General features: G+C 44.6%; 1 protein-coding gene across 1 annotated transcript in view; it reads left to right on the top strand.

The window, feature by feature from the left end:
- The first annotated feature begins 1249 nt into the window (after nucleotides 1-1249).
- Nucleotides 1250-19075, top strand: part of TAOK1 (TAO kinase 1) — a 169195-nt gene continuing 151369 nt past the window's right edge. The window contains exon 1 of the mRNA XM_055257474.2: nucleotides 1250-1926. The gene's annotated coding sequence lies outside the window, so the exon portion shown is untranslated. The remainder of the gene's footprint in view (nucleotides 1927-19075) is intronic.

The raw sequence follows: 19075 nt of genomic DNA, 5'->3' as shown, positions 1-19075 counted from the left end.
GCACAGATCTACTATGGCCAGCCTGGTCTCGAACTCCCGACCTCAGGTGATCCGCCCGCCTCAGCCTCACAAAGTGCTATAATTACAGGCGTCAGCCACTGCGCCCGGCCCAGAGTTAATTTTTATTCATGAAACTCATATAACAGGTTTATTTATTTGAGTCGTTTTGTTGGTTAAAGAACCAAGATTTTTTATGACTGTACTTTGTGTACACTTTTAGGTTCTTTTTTTTTTGAGACGAATCTCGCTCTGTCGCCCAGGCTGGAGTGCAGTGGCGCAATCTCGGCTCACTGCAAGCTCCACATCCCGGGTTCACGCCATTCTCCTGCCTCAGCCTCCCGAGTAGCTGGGACTACAGGTGCCCGCCACCACGCCCGGCTAATTTTTTTCTATTTTTTAATAGAGACGGGGTTTCACCGTGTTAGCCAGGATGCTCTCGATCTCCTGACCTCGTGATCCGCCCGCCTCGGCCTCCCAAAATGCTGGGATTACAGGCGTGAGCCACTGCGCCCGGCCTTACACTTTTAGGTTCTTGAATAAGTACTGAAGGAGTTTTCCCTAAAAAAAAAAAAAAAAAAGTTTTGAGATAAAAGAATATAAACTCTACTTCTTCTCTGCATAGGAGTCTTTAGTTTGTTTGCTGCTCTCGTTCCAAAACTTCTCATTACTCAACCTACTAAACCCACAGACACTTTTCAAGAAGTTATCTCTTTTCTACATCACCAATATATAGGGTGGCTTAGATCTGTATTTCCAAGTCTTACTGTCGTTCCAAGAATTACTATCAACTATTAGAATCTCAAAAACTCAACTGCATACTGATTGCGCTGCCCAGTGTACCTCTGAATCCCACGGGCGAGGGGGTGTCGAACCAAGTTGTGCAGGAATGGGATATTCCACACTCCAGGGCAAACTTATTCGCAGGATCAGTGGCGGGCTTTGAAGGTGGGAAGCGGGAAGGAAGGGGAGTGCAGATAAACTCTTCTTCAGATCTCCGGGGTGAAATGAATGCACCTGACGCCCGCGTGGCATTAGAAGCTCCGCGAACTCAGTGAGGCCATGCTGGACAGAGGCTGGGACTCCGGACCACCGGGACAACTCCGTCCGTAGCAAGCCTTGCGCGCTCCTGTGAGGGCGCGCGCGCGCGCGCATGTAGTCGTGTCTCGCGCAGGATCCCGGCCTGTCAGGCGGGAAATCTCGCGAGATCGGCGACGGGGGATGACGGTCGGGAGGAGGGGAGTGGTGTCGGGGAAAGGGGGGGAACCTGGGCAGCGGCCGGGCTCTGTGGCTTCAGGGCTCAGGGAGAGAGAGGGAGGGTGGCAAAGAGAGTGAGTCGGTGCCGCCGCCTGCCTGAGGAGAGAGGAAGGGTCCCGCTCGCCCTGCGCCCTTCGCAGGCCGAAAGCACTAGGCACTCGCGAACGTCTGAGGCCTCCCGGCCCCGGGGGACCCCGCCCCGCCGTCCGCCGGCCGGCCCGCGGCCTCTCTTCCCTTTGTGAGCGCCCCCTTACCAGGGGTGGTGTTGGTGGCGGAGGGCTGCGCGTGGGCCCGCCCGCCGAGGGGCCGCGGCGGGGGACCGAGAGGGCCTCGGCTGTGTGAGGACTAGAGGCGGCCGAGGCCCGGGCCGGTTCCCCCGAGGCGGCGACGGCGACGGCTCCTGGCACTTCCCCGCGCCATCTTAACTGAGCCCAAGCGCTGAGGGCGCCTCCTCGACCCCGGTCGTCCCCTCGCCCCCCCCGCCGCCGCCGCCGCCGCCGCCCCTTGTTGCAGAGCTTGGGCTGGGCGGCTTGCTGGGGCTCGCGGGGGGGGGCGGCGATCTGTCGCCGGGCCCCCTCCTCCCCCTCACTCCTCACCCTCCAGGGTAGCGGCTACCGGAGCGCTGCAGGGGGCTGCGCCTGCCTGCTCCGCCCCAGACCTGTCGGCGAAAGGGTAAGGGCACCTCTGCTTTGGGAAAGGGGGATATGGAGGGGGACGGGGAAATTTGGCCCACTCGGGCCTGTGTGTGGAAGAAGGGATGTGGGAGTGGGTTGGGGGAGGGAGACAAGGAGGGTCTGTGATTCTGTGGGTGGGGTGAAGAAGCTGGTGAGCTGGGCGCCCTCCGGTTTTAAGGGGCGAGAGCAATTCCATTCCTTTTTCCTGAGGGTCACCGGAAGGGGTGGTGGAAGGGGGATGTTTCGAGGAAGGTGTGGCCCTCACAGGGAGACTGGGTTGATGTGCACCCCGGTTTAAAGGCGCGAGGTCCCTTTCCCCTCTGGTGCCTTTGCTCCTCCCGCTCCTTCTCCTTTGTAGTGTCTGTGTATTCTTGGGAAGGGAGACTGCTCTGGGTGGCTTGCTGGGTGGATTCCACCCCCTAGCACAGGAAATCTATACCCCTTTTCTGTAGGGGTGATGGAAGCGTTTCTCTCCCCGTACCCTTCCCCCTTCCCCATCCTCTAGTCTGCTGCAATGCTGCAGAAGTCCAAAGCAGTTTCTTCATACACAGACCCATGTATACACAGAAGGGAGGGGGAGCAGGAGAGGGAAGTAATGGCGCTTCCCTTGAAAAGGTTACTCTTTTTCCTTTGGTTTTAAATCGATGACAGTACCGTTTTAATACTCTTCCCCTGAGATCTGGCCATGGGAAGTGTATCTGTTCTGGTATTATTGTTGGGGGATATGGCCTCTCGAGAGGGACCCCTCTCCTGTTAGAACAGTTTTGATGTCTCTCTTTTTGAGAGATGTCTGGATTGACATTTTTTTGTGAGCAGGTTGGATTTTAGTTAGAATTCAAATAAAATAGTTTTGTACCTCCTCATCCTCGTTTCCCTTTTCTTTTTCTATGACTTTTGTAGTTCATGAGGAATTATTGACCGGGCGCGGTGGCTCACGCCTGTAGTCCCAGCACTTTGGGAGGCCGAAGCGGGCGGATCACGAGGTCAGGAGATCGAGACCATCCTGGCTAACACGGTGAAAGCCCGTCTGTACTAAAAATACAAAAAATTAGCCGGGCGTGGTGGCACGCGCCTGTAGTTCCAGCTACTCGGGAGGCTGAGGCAGGAGAATCGCTTGAACCCGGGAGGCGGAGGTTGCAGTGAGGCTAGATGGTGCCACTGCACTCCTGCCTGGGAGACAGAGCGAGACTCCGTCTCAAAAAAAAAAAAAATTATTAACAATTATTACATACAGACAGCCTGTCTGATGGGCATTTCTCCCTAAGCTGTGAATATTCAGGGTTAACACTGTTTCGCATAATATTGAAATTGGAATTTTTTGAAAATGGTTAGGTTACAAACCTTTCTGCAGCTGTTTCTTTGTTCTTATTAATCTGCCTAATTATTCTATGATCTATTTTCTGTAGTCAGTCATTTTTCACTTCTTTTGCTACCTATCATATTTGTCTGAAAGCAGATCATCTTATCTGGTTAACAGTAGTACTTGTTGGTTTTGTTCTTAGTTGAGTAGAAATAAATAAAAATTTAAACATTCTGGAAATGTGCTGCCAAGTGCTTTTTGTGACCAAAGAGTAGTTTTCAAGTCTCCATGTACTCATGATACATTTTTTTCAAGTGTTCAGTAAATACTGGTGATGTGATTTCAAAATATTCCACGTGTGACTATTAATAGAATTAAATAATTTTTTCCCAAAGTGAAGAAGACTAAAATGTATACAGATAATGGTGTATTTAGTGTTTTCAGCTCTACTTAGTGTCTTATTTTTAAATACTTCTAATGCCATCTACATTTTATGTTGTCATTAAATGTTGTCCAATAGAGCTTTTTTGGTGTGTTTGTTGCATTTTGAAACCTGTTTTAAGATAGGGATTTAAAGATGTTAGTAGTAGCGCTAGGCACTAACTTAGTTTCTGTCATTTTATATCATGATTTTGATGTAGGAGACATCGTATGTTAAATAAGTTTTATTATTTTTTTTCTCAGAAGATGAATTCTCTTTGCTTTCTTTATTCCCTTTTAATGGTCATCTCAATTCATTGAAATAACACTATTCATTTGAGTATTTATTTCATGGGACAAAGCTGCATGTTGTTGATATGTAGAGTTTTCTCCATTAATGGCAAATTATGCCGGGAAGTCTAATTCTCCGTATTATGGCTTGTTGTTGATAATTATTTCATATATACTAGCATGTGTTGATCGAAGCATACTGCTCAGTAAAGAGTGACTGCTTTTACCTTGAAAAGTTGTAGACAGAGAGGATTTATCAATAGAGGCTACAAAACTTAAAGGATTTACATAGGGTGTAGGTTAACTATTTACTTGCTATATTTCAGCATGCTATAACTAAGGAGTGTTCTTTAGGACAACCGAAAAAAAAAACCCCTCTTTTTCATAGCTAGTAGGACTGTTGCCTAAAAGTGGAAAAGTATGTTCATGATCAATTATATAAATACATTATTAAGGAAAAATTGCCTGAGGGTTATTTCAGATGACCTCTAATGCCACTGTCAGAAAGAAAATGCTGAGAGCTGTTAGTCTGAGTTGATTCCAGATTAGTATGGCACTTCTTATGTTTCTAAATAGTTCATCTACAAAATGGCAGTGTACATCACTTCCTGTTCTTTCACAACTGGCTCTTTCACTGGATTCTCTTTTAATGACTTAATTTTTGGCATTCTGATATCTGATTTGTTAATTTGGTTATAATTCTCATGTTTTATAGGTGGAAGACTTTCTGAGAATCAGCTGGATTTAAAGACTTTTAATAGTTTAAGATTATCTTGACAGTAACAAAACATTGCTTCCAAACTAAAGGATAGTATTGCAAACAAATTTAAACTCTGAGAGGTGTTAAAGAAGTACAGCAATGTACAGAATCAAACGTATGAGTGCACTGAATAGAAAATAATTATCGTATTTTTTATAATGTCAATTTTGGGAGAAGTGAGGATATGGCAAGTAATTGAATGGGTGTTGATATAAAATAAACTTTCTGTATAACAAGGTATATACATGATATTTGGGGCCATGTTACGATAACATTTTAACAGTAAGAAAGCAACTCATTAGTTACAGGATACTAGAAAGACAGGATGCTCATAACTCACCATGAGTATGATTTATTTTAATAATTTGCCAGTTTTTTTTTTTTGTTTTTTTTTTTGTTGTTGTTGTTGTTTTTGAGATGGAGTCTTGCTCTGTCGCCCAGGCTAGAGTGCAGTGGCACGATCTCGGCTCACTGCAAGCTCCGCCTCCCGGGTTCACGCCATTCTCCTGCCTCAGCCTCCTGAATAGCTGGGACTACAGGCGCCTATCACCATGCCTGGCTAATTTTTTGTATTTTTAGTAGTGACGGGGTTTCACCGTGTTAGCCAGGATGGTCTCAATCTGACCTTGTGGTCCGCCCGCCTCGGCCTCCCAAAGTGCTGGGATTACAGGCTTGAGCCACTGCGCCTGGCCAATTTGCTGGTTCTTAATAGACATGAATATTTAGTAAATCCAGAAGTTATCTAGGGGTCAGTTGTTGGCATTGAAATTAGAGTTGAGATTAATCTGTCTTTCATGTCTTTCACCTGGAAATAAATTCTGTGTTTTGCATTTGGCTTATTTGTATATTAAAATCACTTAATTTTTCATTTGTATCTCTGTTTTGTTTTCACTAGTCTCTTATAACAATTAATTGCACTCATACTAATTTAATCTTTTAGAGATGAGGAGCATTTTTGGTACATATTAGTTGAGGGTTGCTGTTCGGATGAGGATCATATGTGAATGAATCCCTTCAAAAAAGTGTTATTTCTGGGCTGGGTGAAGTGGCTCAGGCCTGTAATCCCAGCACTTTGGGAGGCTGAGGTGGGAGGATTGCTTGAGGCCAGGAGTTCAAGAGCAGCCTGGGCAACATAGCATGACCCTGTCTCTACAAAAACGAATTTTTTTTAATTAGCAGGGGATAGGCGTGGTGGTTTATGCCTATAATCCCAGCATGCTGGGGGCTGAGGCTGGAGGATCACTTGAGCCTAGGAGTTTGAGGCCAGCCTGGGCAACATAGTGAGACCCTGTCTCCAAAAAATAAAAAATGAAAATATCAGTGGGGCGTGATGGTGCATGCTTGTTCTAACTACCTGGCAGGCTGAGGTGGGAGGATTGCTTGAGCCCAGAAGATGGAGGCTGCAGTGAGTTGTGATCATGCCACTGCAGTCTAGCCTGGGTGACAGAGTGAGACTGTCTAAAAACAAAACAAAAGCCGGCGTGGTGGCTCAAGCCTGTAATTCCAGCACTTTGGGAGGCCAAGGTGGGCGGATCACCTGAGGTCAAGAGTTCGAAACCAGCCTGGCCAACATAGTGAAACCCTGTCTCTAGAAAAATAAAACAAATTAGCTAGGCGTGGTGGTGGGTGCCTGTAACCCCAGCTACTGGGGAGGCTGAGGCAGGAGAATCACTTGAACCCAGGAGGTGGAGGTTACAGTGAGTTGAGATCGCGCCACTGCCTGACAGCCTGGGTGGCAGAACAAGACTCCATCTCAAAACAAAACGAAGCAAATAAAAAAGCGTTATTTCTCTAGTAAAGTTTCGCATAAAATTGAGATGTTCATTAAGCAGAGTACCAACATATGCTCACCTGCCTTTAGGTATGTGTACTTTTTTTTTTTTTTTTTTTTTTTTTTTTAATTTGAGACAGGGTTTTTGCTGTGTCGCCCAGGTTGGAGTGCAATAGCGCAATCACAGCTTATTGCAGCCTCAGCCTCCCGGGTTCAAGTGTTCCTCCCACATCACCCTCCTAAGTAGCTGGCACTACAGGTACATGCCACCACGTTTGGCTGATTTTTTTTTTTTTTGGGTAGAGATGGGGTTTCGCCGTGTTGCCCAGGCTGGTCTTGAACTCCTCAGCTCCAGCTATCTCCCTGCCTTGGCCTCCCAAAGTGCTGGGATTACAGACATGAGCCCCTGCACCCAGCCCGATTTCTGTACTTATTATTAATGGCTGGATTTTAAAAATTATTCTTCAGGTTTTCCTATTATAAAATATGAGAGGATACAACTTGTATTAGTTCATTCCATTATATTCCATTCTTAAAGTATTTTAGTTTTTAGTAATAAAAATTGATGTTTAATTTCATTAAAGATGTCTCATACCTTCTAAAAATCTACATGAATTAAAAAGTTGTGTGGAGGGACTAACAACAATTATTTTCAGTTGAGACGTTTCTGTCATCATTTGGTAACAGTTATTTCTATATCAGTCTATTTGTGCCAGAAGCAGACTTTTTGTTCTAAAATACAGTCTAAGGCTATACCTTTTTGATGACAAAATTAAGTATCCTATAAAAGTTGGAAGAGTTTTTAAAATGTTAAGTACCTGGCATGTAAATAAAGTAAGTAAAAGTATAAATTATTAAGTGCCTTGCATAGTAGATATACTGCAGCCTCCTAAAAATGCCAATGGCCGTTATGCTGTAGGTTGTTATTTAAATATAACGACACTTAATTACTGTCTAATTTATCTTTAAAGCTGAGAAGGGGCTAATTTTTCCATTTGATAAAATTATTTGATCAAATAGTTTTATGCAGGTTTAGAAGTAGATGAATTACTGTAACATTTAGAAAGACATTCAAAGTTTAGTTTCTGAGAAATATTATCAAATAATAGGATGGAAAAAACTTTCTGGTTTGCAGCTACCAATAATAAAATTGGCACTTACTATATATTAATGTTGACTGGGTGTGGTGGCTCACGCCTGTAATCCTAGCACTTTGGGAGACCGAGGTGGGTAGATCACTTTAGATCAGGAGTTTGAGACCAGCCTGGCCAATGTGGAGGAACCCTGTCTCTACTAAAAATACAAAAAATTAGCTGGGCGTGGTGGCGTGTGCCTGTAATCCCAGCTACTTGGGAGGCTGAGGCAGGAGAATCGCTGGAACCTGGAAGGTAGTGGTTGCAGTGAGCTGAGATTGCACTACTGCACTCTAGCTGGGCAACAGAGTACAACTCTGTCTCAAAAAAAAAAAAAAAAATGCTGGGCGTGGTGGCTCATGCCTGTAATCTCAGCACTTTGGGAGGCTGAGGCGGGTGGATCACCTGAGGTCAGGAGTTCCAGACAAGCCTGACCAATGTGGCGAAACCTCGTCTCCACTAAAAATACAAAAATTAGCCGGGTGTGGTGGCACGTGTCTGTAGTCCCAGCTACTTGGGAGGCTGAGGCAGGAGAATCGTTTGAACCTCGGAGGCAGTGGTTCCAGTGAGCCAGGATCGCGCCACTGCATTCCAGCCTGGGTGACAGAGCGAGACTCCGTCCCAAGAAAATAATAAAAAAGTAAAAATGGCTGGGTGCTGTGGCTCGCGCCTGTAATCCTAGCACTTTGGGAGGCCAAGGTGGGCAGATCACGAGGTTAGGAGTTCGAGACCAGCCTGGCCAGCATGGTGAAACCCTGTCTCTACTAAAAATACAAAAAATTAGCCAGGCGTGGTGGCGCGCACCTGTAGTCTTAGCTACCCAGGAGGTTGAGGCAGGAGAATTGCTTGAACTCAGCAGGCAGAGGTTGCAGTGAGCTGAGATCTCGCCATTGCACTCCAGCCTGGGCAACAGAGTGAGATTCCATGCCCCCCGCCAAAAAAAAAAAAATATATATATATATGTATGTCACTGTTTACTAGTGTAAATGTGTAACTTTTTCAGTTTTTGTTTTTTTGAGACGGGGTCTTGCTGTGTCATCCAGGTGTGAGTGTAGTGGCACAGTCATGGCCCACAGCAGCCTCTACCTCCAGTGCTCAAGCTGTGAGTAGCTGAGACTGCAGGCCTGTGCCACCATGCCTGGCTTATTTTAAAGTGTTTTTCTAGAAACGGGGTCTCCATGTTGCCCAACCTGATCTCAAACTCATGGGGGCTCAGGCAGTCCTCCCTCCTCAGCCTCCCAAAGAGCTGGGATTACAGGCATGAGCCACAGTACCAGGCCTGTGGTAACTTCTTTATTTAACTGTTTATGCCTCACCTTTTCTTTTCTTTTTTTTTGAGACGGGGTTTTGCTCTTGTTGCCCAGGCTGGAGTGCAATGGCATGATCTTGCTCACTGCAACCCCCACCTCCCAGGTTCAAGTGATTCTCCTGCCTCAGCCTCCCAAGAGCTGGGATTACAGGTATGCGCCACCATGCCCAGCTAATTTTTTGTATTTTTAGTAGAGACGGGGTTTCTCCATGTTGGTCAGGCTGGTCATGAACTCGTGACCTCAGGTGATCGCCTGCCTTGGCCTCCCGAAGTATTGGGATTACAGATGTGAGCCACTGCGCCCGGCTTCTTTTGTTTTCTTCTCTTTTCTTTTCCTTTCTCTTTTCTTTTTTTGAGACGGAGTTTTGGTCTTGTTGCCCAGGCTGGAGTGCAATGGTGTGATCTCGGCTCACTGCAACCTCGGCCACCCGCGTTCAAGTGATTTTCCTGCCTCAGCCTCCCCAGTAGCTGGGATTACAGGCATGTGCCACCACGCCTGGCTAATGTTTTTGTTTTTTTTTTAGTAGAGACAGGGTTTTGCCATGTTGGCCAGGCTGGTCTTGAACTCCTGACCTCAGGTGATCCACCCGCCTCGGCCTCTCAACGTGCTGGGATTACAGGCGGGTGTGAGCCACCACACCCTTTAATGTGAAGGTAGTATATACTAGGTTGTTTAAATAGGATAATGCTTGCTAAGTACTTAACTTACTGCCTGATACATGCTAACACTCAATAAATTGCTGGCTATCACACACTAGCTGCCTAATATAAATGTTTATGAGTACATAGAGATTTTTTTTTTTTTTTTTTTTTTTTTGAGACAGTATCTCACTCCTGTCACCCAAACTGGAGTGCAGTGGCACGATCTCGGCTGACTGCAGGCTTGACCTCCCGGGCTCAAGTGATCCACCCACCTTTGCCCTCCAAGTAGTTAGGACTACAGGCAAATGCCACCACCTGGCTAATTTTTGTAGTTTTGTAGAGATGGGGTTTTGCCATGTTGCCTGGCCTGGTATCGAACTCCTGAGCTCAAGTGGTTCCATGTGCCTCAGCCTCCCAAAGTGCTGGGGAGAGTCTAATATTTAAGGATGAGTTGCATTATATAATTTTGATTCGATACTGGATTTATTTTTATTTATTTATTCATTTATTTTGAGACGGAGTCTCACTCTGTCGCCCAGGATGGAGTGCAGTGGCATGATCTTGGCTCACTGCAACCTCTGCCTCCCTAGTTCGTGCCATTCTCCTGCCTCAGCCTCCCGAGTAGCTGGGACTACAGGCGCCCGCCACTATGCCCGGCTAAATTTTTGTATTTTTAGTAGAGATGGGGTTTCACTGTGTTAGCCAGGATGGTCTCGATCTCCTGACCTCGTGATCTGCCCACCTTGGCCTCCCAAAGTGCTGGGATTACAGGCGTGAGCCACTGTACCCGGCAATATTGGTTTTATATATCTGGAGTCTGACGTATATTTTTGAAAGAAATAGTTAGAATATCAAGGTAGCTTAGTAACTTTTTGCACCTATAATGGACTACTATGTAGTACTTAATGGGAGTTTTTTTCTTTCTTTGGGATAGATTCTCGCTCTGTCACTCAGGTTGGAGTGCAGTGGTGAGATCAAAGTTCACTACAGCCTCAGTCTTCTGGACTTGGTGATCCTCTCCCCTCAGCCACCACAGCAGCTAGGACTACAGGCGTGCACCACCACACCTGGCTAATTTTTTTTTATTTTTAGTACAGATGAGGTCTCACTATGTTGCCCAGGTTGGTCTTGATCATCTGAGTTTAAGTGATCCTTCTGCCTTGTTCTCCCAAAGTGGTGAGATTATAGACAGAAGCCACTGTGCCCACCTCTGATGGGAGTTTTTAATTCATCACAGGTTTTCTTTTTCCTTTGCTGGATATAAAGCCTGTCTTAAGAAATGACATTTCAGGCCGGGCGTGGTGGCTCAGGCCTGTAATCTCAGCACTTTGGGAGGCCGAGGCGGGTGGATTGCTTGAGGTCAGGAGTTCGAGACCATCTGGCCAACGTGGTGAAACCCCCGTCTCTACTAAAAACACAAAAATTAGCTGGGTGTGGTAGCAGGCACCTGTAATCTCAGCTACTCGGCAGGCTGAGGCAGGAGAATCACTTGAATCAGGTAGAGGTTGCAGTGAGCCGAGATCGCGCCATTGCGCTCCAGCCCAGGAGACGAGCAACACTCCGTCTCAAAAAAAAAAAAAAACAAAAAAGAAATGACATTTCTTTTCCAGTACTTACTTTGTTTATTTAAGAAAAATTTGGTATCCCTCTTCTACCTCCTGGAGCTCTTTTTAGCGTCCCTGTCTTTGAAGGGATTCAGAGTACCCATGCTCTTCTAAGCGTTTTTATTTAGGTATCTTTTGTAGGTATGTCCTTACCTTGAAAGTGCCTTACGTTCCAAAATGTATTAATTCAACAAACTTTAAGTGATTATTATGTGCCAGATAAGACAGTATTTCAGCCCTGGGAGAATTCCACCTTCTGAATAGTTTTCTCAAGCTAGATATTCATAGGAAAGCAAGACTTTCGTATGATTTTTAGTTCCTCTAAGCCAGTGCTTTCAAACTTCAGTTTGTGATCCATTAATGGTTTGTAAATTCAATTTAGTGAGTCACAATAACAATTTTAAAAAGTAATGGGGAGTGTCAGTGTGGTGCATAAAGTAAGGGTAAACATTATTATGGGAAACTTTTGTTTGCCTCTTTTTTTTTTTTTTTTTTTTTTTTTTTGATGCCAGGGTCTTTCTCTGTTGCCCAGGCTGGAATGCAGTGGTGTGATCATAGCTCACTGCGGCCTCCACCTCCTGGCTCAAGTGATCCTCCCATGTCAGCCTCCTGAGTAACTGGGACTACCAGTGTGCACCGCCACACCCGGCTAATTTTTGAAAAAATTTTTTTGTACAGACAGGGTCTCGCTATGTTGCCTAGGATGGTCTCAAATTCCTGAGCTTAAGTGATCCTCTTGCCTTGGCCTCCCAAAGTGCTGGTATTACAGGTGTAAGCTATTGTGCTTAGCAGTTTGCCACATTTTTATATGTTCTGGGTACCCAGTTACACTGTTACAAAGACATACCTGAGACTGGGTAATTTATAAAGAAAATAGGTTTAATGTGCTCACGGTTCTGTGGGCTATACAGGCATCTGCATCTGGGGAGGCCTCAGAAAACTTACAGTCATAGCAGAAGTGGAAGTGGGCATATTTTTCCATGGTTGGCAGGAGAGAGAGAGGGAGAGTGTGCAGGTGCGTGGACACGCAAGCGAGTGAAGGGGGAAGTGCTATAAACTTTCCACTTTCCAACAACAGTAGCTCTTGAGAACTCACTATCAAGTAGAACAGCAAGGGGGAAATCCACCCCAATGATCCAATCACTTCCACAAGGTCCCTCCCCCAACTTTGGAGATTACAATTTAACATGAGATTTGGGTAGGGACACAGAGCCAAACCATATCACTTTCTTTTTCTTCTCTCTTTTTTTTTGAGACAGGGTTTTACTCTGTTGCGAGGCTGGAGTGCAGTGGGGTGATCATGGCTTGCTGAACCCTCTGCCTCTTGGGCTCAAGCAATCCTCCCACCTCAGCCTCCTGAGTAGCTGTGCCACCACGCCTGGCTAATTTTTGTACTTTTTGTTAGAGACGGGGTTTCGCCATGTTGGCCAGGCTGGTCTTGACTCCTGGCCTCAGGTGATCTGCCCACCTTGGCCTCCCAAAGTGCTAGAATTATAAGCGTGAGCCACTGTGCCTGGACTAAAATTTCTTTTTTTAACTCATCCCTTTTACTTCTAATCTTCTGTCTGTGAAGTATGCTTGCTTTAGTTTGCTTTTTCCTTTTTCTTTCAACAACTGTCCTTCAATCTCTACTGATTCATCTATAGTCTATTTAGTCGTCATATTGGGTATATTTACCTTTCCTAAATTTCAAAGCTTGGGAGGTAGCAAGGACTTTGCCTAAAAGATCCTGGGCAGGGTACCAGTAGTTTTGGGTAATCATGGTAACTTCTGAGGTTTTTGTATTAAGGAACATGTGTTATCAGATATCTAATGTCACACCCTATGTGTGAGTGCAGTTTCTCATGAATTGCAGAATTTTAAAAAAAAGAAGACTTTTTATTTTTTATTTAATTTTTTAAGACGGTCTCAGTCCCCTTCCCTATGCTAGAGTCCAGTGGCACACGATCATGGCTCACTGTAGCCTCTACTTCCTGGGCTCAGGTGATCCTTTCACCTTAGCCTACCGAGTAGCTGAGACTACAGGCATGCACCACCATACCTGACTAATTTTTTTGTATTTTTTTTTAGAGATGAGGTTTTGTCACATTGCCCATGCTGGTCTCGAACTCCTGGGCTCAAGCAATCTGCCTGCCTCAGCCTCCGAAAGTGCTGGGATTACAGGTGTGAGCCACCATGTCTGGTTGAAAACTTTTTATTTGGAGTATATTAAGAAAATATCTTTTACTTTTATTTTATTTGGGGACATATATAGATTTAATTTAATTTAATTGAAATATGTCTGTTCATAAAATTATTATGTGACTAATTAAGTATATTAAGTATATTTAAAAAATACCAGGCCGGGCATGATGGCTCACGTCTGTAATCTTAGCACTTTGGGAGGCCGAGGTGGGTGGATCACTTGAGGTCAGGAGTTCAAAACCAGCCTGGCCAACATGCTGAAACCCTGTCTCTACTAAAAATACAAAAAAATTGGGTCTGGTGCGGTTTCTTACGCCTGTAATCCCAGCACTTTGGGAGGCCGAGGTGGGCAGGATCACAAGGTCAAGAGATCAAGACAGAGCAAAACTTAGTCTCAATTAAAAAAAAAATTAGCTGTGCATGGTGGCGGGCACCTGCAGTCCCAGCTACTAGGGAGGCTGAGGCAGGAGAATTGCTTGAACCTGGGAGGTGGAGGTTGCAGTGAGCCAAGATCGTGCCATTGCACTGCAGCCTGGGTGACAGGGTGAGATTCTGTCTCAAAAAAGAAAAAAAAAAAAATCAGTGTGCTGCAATGTGTTACATCTAACCATGATATTTATGTTTTAGTTGATGTTTTTAATTCACTCATGGTAGTAGTTGTAAACCTCTAGTTTGTATTTTGGATTGATTTGTTGCAATTTATTCCCATTGAGACTGAGAAAGAGGTTTCAGAAAAAGTTGATGAACAGCATTACTAAACAAGGTCAAGGTTTTTCCGTTTTTAGACTTGGGAAATTTAGTGTTACTGAAAATTGGAAAAGCTTTGTCTCTTTGCCAAAGCCATCCATATCCTTGATTGTACTTGATAAGGAAACTTTGCTCTTCATTGTTGTACAGAAACTTTGTATAGTATATGTTGTTTTATTTAATATGTAGTATTTAGGTAATTTCCTGCTGCATAAATGGTGGATGATGATGATGTTTTATAGGGCTCATTACTTGATAGGAGTATGGTATTTAAGTTGGTTTTATTTACTGGAATTAGAGTTTTGAGTCCCAGATAGGCAATATAATATGCTCACTTTCAGTTTCTTTTTTGTTTTTTGTCTTTCTTTTGAGACAGGGTCTTGCTCTGTCACCCAGGCTGGAGTGTAGTGGCACAATCACAGCTCACTGCAGCCCTGACCTCCTACACCGAAGCAGTCCTCATACCTCAGCCTCCCAAAGTGCTGGGATTACAGGTGTAAGCCACCATGCCTGGCCTAGATTCTTTACTTTGACATGTAGTTATTAGTGATAATGATTTTTTAATTCTCTAGAAAAGAACAAATAATTTGAAAATGGAGTAATTAAAAGATTATTTTATCTTCAGCTTAGGTAGTGAAAAAGTATTTTTGTATTCTATGTGTGAATGTCTAGTTCTATAAAATAATGCCATTAATCTTTAATCAAGAATAAAAAAGTTGGCTGGGCATGTAAAAAATAAAACAGTGTTGAGATATGAAATATTTCTCTCTGTGTGTGTGGGGGGATTTTGTTTTGTTTTGTTTTTGAGACGGTCTTACTCTTTTAAGAACCTATTGTAGGACTCCAGACTGGAGTGCAGTGGTAGGATCACAGCTCACTGCAGTCTTGACCTCCTGGGCTCAAGTGATCCTCCTGCCTCAGCCCCACAAGTAGCTAGGACTACAGGCCTGTGCTACCACACCCAGCTAATTTTTTGTATTTTTAGTAGAGACGGCTTCACCATGTTGCCCAGGCTGGTCTTGCATTGCTGGACTCAAGTGATCCACCCAGCTCGGTCTCCCAAGGTGCCAGGATTACACAGGCATGAGCCACCACACCTGGCCTGAAATATTTGCTAAAATAAGTAAAATAACTATGATATAAAAACTTTTGGCTAGGCATGATACCTTCCTCTTGTAACCCCAGCACTTTGGGAGACTGAGACAAGGGGATCGCTTGAGCCCAGGAACTCAAGACCAGCCTGGCAACATAGTAAGGCCTCATCTCTACTAAAAATAAAAACTTAGCCAGGTATGGTGGCATGTGCCGGTGGTCCCAGTTACTCAGGAGGCTGAGGCAGGAGAATTGGTGGAACCTAGGAGGATGGAGTTGCAGTGAGCCATGATTGTGCTACTGCATTCCAGCTTGGGCAACAGTGAGACCCTGTGTCTAAATAAATAAATAGGTAAGTAAAAACTGTTTAATTTTTTGACAATATGTTAAAATACACTACCATTCTGTATTTTAACATAAATTTTATTAGATTAAAGTTAGGTGAAATGATAGCCTAGATTTTAGTATCCATTATTTTACTCTGTTTTATTCAAATGGCACTATGATATGAGTTCAAAAAATTTTTGAAACAGTGTCCTTTGTTTTGAGATGGAGTTTCGCTCTTGTTGCCCAGGCTGGAGTGCAATGGCATGATCTCGGCTCACCGCAACCTCCGCCTCCCAGGTTCAAGCGATTCTCCTGCCTCAGCCTTCCAAGTAGCTGAGATCACAGGCATGTGCCACCAGGCCCGGCTTATTTTTGTATATATATATTTTCAGTAGAGATGGGGTTTCACCATGTTGGTCAGGCTAGTCTCAAACTCGTGACCTCAGGTGATACACCCGCCTTGGTCTCCCAGAGTGCTGGGATTACAGGTGTGAGCCACCGTGCCCTGCTGAAACAGTGTCCTTTTAAAAATCCTTTCGGAGCACAGTCATTAAGCCAGTTGGTTTACTCATGCTGCAGTAAATTTGGAAATAAATTTCAGTTTAATACTCTTTTGAGATACTCACATAGTTATAATTTGTAATTTGTTGGTATATACTATGAAAACACCAAGTCAAGATAGTGATTGATGGAATTTGCTTTTAAAGACCACAAGTTTAGGCCAGGCGTGGTGGCTCATGCCTGTAATCCCAGCATTTTGGGAGGCCGAGGTGGGCGGATCACCTGAGATCAGGAGTTTGATACCAGCCTGGCCAATATGGCGAAACCCCGTCTCTACTAAAAATGCAAAAATTAGCTGGATGTGGTGGCTCTCGCCTGTAATCCCAGCTACTCGGGAGGCGGAGGTAGGAGAATTGCTTGAACCTGGGAGGCGGAGTCTGCAGTGAGCTGAGATCGAACCTCTGTACTCCAGCCTGGGAGACAGAGTGAGACTCCATCTCAGAAAAAAAAAGACAACCAGTTTAGCCAGTAAGTTATGTAGCTTTCATATCAAAGTAAGATTCAGCAATGACATACGTATTTCTTATATTTTTTGAGTGCAGCGTTCTAGGCAGTGTGGTTATTAAAATAGGTTCAGTAATGACACATCTGTATTTATTAATACATTTTTTTGGTGAGTTATTTTGTAGATACTGTGCCAGTATACAGAAATGAGTAAGACTTGATCCCTCCCATTTTGTAGTTTAGTAGGGATACAGGCTTGCAAGTAAATACATACAATAGTGTAGTGCAGGGTTTCCCAACTGTGGTAGTATTGACATTTTGGGTAGGATAATTCATTGTTGTGGGGATCTGTGCTATGCATTGTAGGATATTTTGCAGCATCACTGGCTTTTACCCATTAGATGCCAGTAGCGTCACCCCCGGTTGTGATGATCAAAAAATGTTTCAGGTATTACCAAATGTCCCCTAGGGAGCAAAATCACCTGATTGAGAACCATTTATTTAGCTGTTATACAGGTAGAGTTAAGGGGTGTTTAGAAGTAGTGACTCCTGAGGGAGTGAGATTTTATATGGGTCTTGAAAAAAAATAAAAGTGCAAAGGGTATTAGATACCTGAGAGCATGAATGATCAATATTGAAGAGGGTGATTACTGATCATTTGTGGCTATAGGTTATTTATGTGATTTGGGATGGGTATTTGGTAAAATGAAGCTGAAAAGGTACTTTTGGGCCATATCTTTTTTCTTTTATTTTTTCTGTTTTGAGACTGGATCTCACTGTTTTGCCCAGGCTGGAGTGCAGTGGCACAATCACGGCTCACTGTAGCCTTGTTTGACCTCCCTGGCTCAAGCAGTCCTCCCACCTCAGGTTCCCAAGTAGCTGAGACCACAGGAGTCCACTACCCACCCCCCCCAACTAAGCAGCTGGGAGACTACTGGCGTACACCACCATGGCCAGCTAATTTTTGTAGCGACAGGGTTTCTCCATGTTGCCTAGGCTGGTCTTGAACTCCTGGGCTAAAGTGATCCTCACACCTGGGCCTCCCAAAGTACTGGCATTACAGGTGTGAGCTACCATGCTTAGCCATTTTTCTTTTTTTTAAACTGTTTAATTGAGGTATAATTAATGCAGCAAGGTGCATAAATATGAAGTGTAAGCCTGTTGAATTTTTACAGATGTATATGTTCATGTAACCATCACAAAGAACAAGTTAGAGAACATTCCTAGTACCTCTTACAGTTCTTTCTTTTTTTAGATACAGGGTCTTGCCCTTTTGCCCAGGCAGGAGTGTAGTGGTGCCATCATAGCTCACTTCAGTCTTGAACTCCTGGGCTCAAATGATCTTCCCATCTTAGCCTCCTGAGGAACTAGGACTGACTATAGGCACATACAGGAATGGGGACTTGCTGTGTTGTGTAGGCTGGTCTTGAACTCCTGGCCTTAAGCCATTCTCCTGCTTTGGCTTCCCAAAGTGCTGGGATTACAGGCATGAGACACCATGTCTGACTGTCTTTCTTCTTAAAATTTGTATTTTACTGGTTCTTTTTTACTGCTTTTAACAGTAGGTGTCTCTCAACACAACGCTCTTCTCTGTCTCCCTCTCTTCCTGCTGTCTCCCTAACTCCGTCCTTTATACCCAATTGCCTGACGGAGATAATCTTTTTTTTGTTTTTTTTTTATTTTTATATTTTTTTGAGACAGAGTCTCACTCTGTCACCCAGGCTGGAGTGCAGGGGCATAATCATGGCTCACTGCAACCTTGACCTCCCCAAGTTCAGGTGATCCTCCCACCTCAGCCTCCCTAGTACCTGGGACTACAGGTGCCCACCATTACACCTGGCTATTTTTTATATTTTTTGTAGAGATGGGGTTTCGTCATGTTCCCCAGGCTGGTCTCGAACTCCTGGGCTCAAGCAATCCACCTGCCTTGGCCTCCCAAAGTGCTGGGATTACAGGCATGAGCCACAATGCCCAACCAAAAAGGTATCTTCCTCTTTTTGAAGACACGTTGGGGTGAACATATCTAAATTGAACTCATCTTCTGAATCTTTTGCAAAAGGGTCTCCTTATTTACCTACCTATTTCAATGTTAATAACATGTTTTGTTTAGTTTTGTTTCTGAGGCAAAGTCTGGCTCTGTCACCAGGCTGCTGGAGTGCAGTGGCATGCACTGCAGCCTTGAACTCTTGGGCTTCCGTGATCCTCCTGCCTCAGCCTCCCAAATAGCTGGAACTGCCGGAGCATGCTGCCATTCATTCCTGACCAATGTTTTGATTTTTTGTAGAGATTTTCTAGATACTGTGCCAGGATACAGAAATGAGTCAGACTTGATCCTTTCCTAGCCTTGCCATATTGCCTAGGCTGGTCTCAAACTCCTGAGCTCAAGTAATACCCCGCCTCAGCCTCCCAAAGTGGTGGTATTAAAGGTGTGTGCCACAGCACCTGGCCGTAAGGTTTTTTTGTTTTTTGTTTTTGAGACACAGGATCCTGCTGTGTCCCCCAGGCTGGTGTGCAGTGGTGCAATCTCAGCTCACCCCAACGTCTGCCTCCGGGGCTCAAGCT

Source organism: Symphalangus syndactylus, chromosome 20 (assembly GCF_028878055.3).
Source record: "Symphalangus syndactylus isolate Jambi chromosome 20, NHGRI_mSymSyn1-v2.1_pri, whole genome shotgun sequence".
In the NCBI taxonomy this organism is placed as follows: domain Eukaryota; kingdom Metazoa; phylum Chordata; class Mammalia; order Primates; family Hylobatidae; genus Symphalangus; species Symphalangus syndactylus.
Note: the sequence above shows the minus strand (reverse complement) of the source record. Positions and strands in the feature narration are given on the sequence as shown.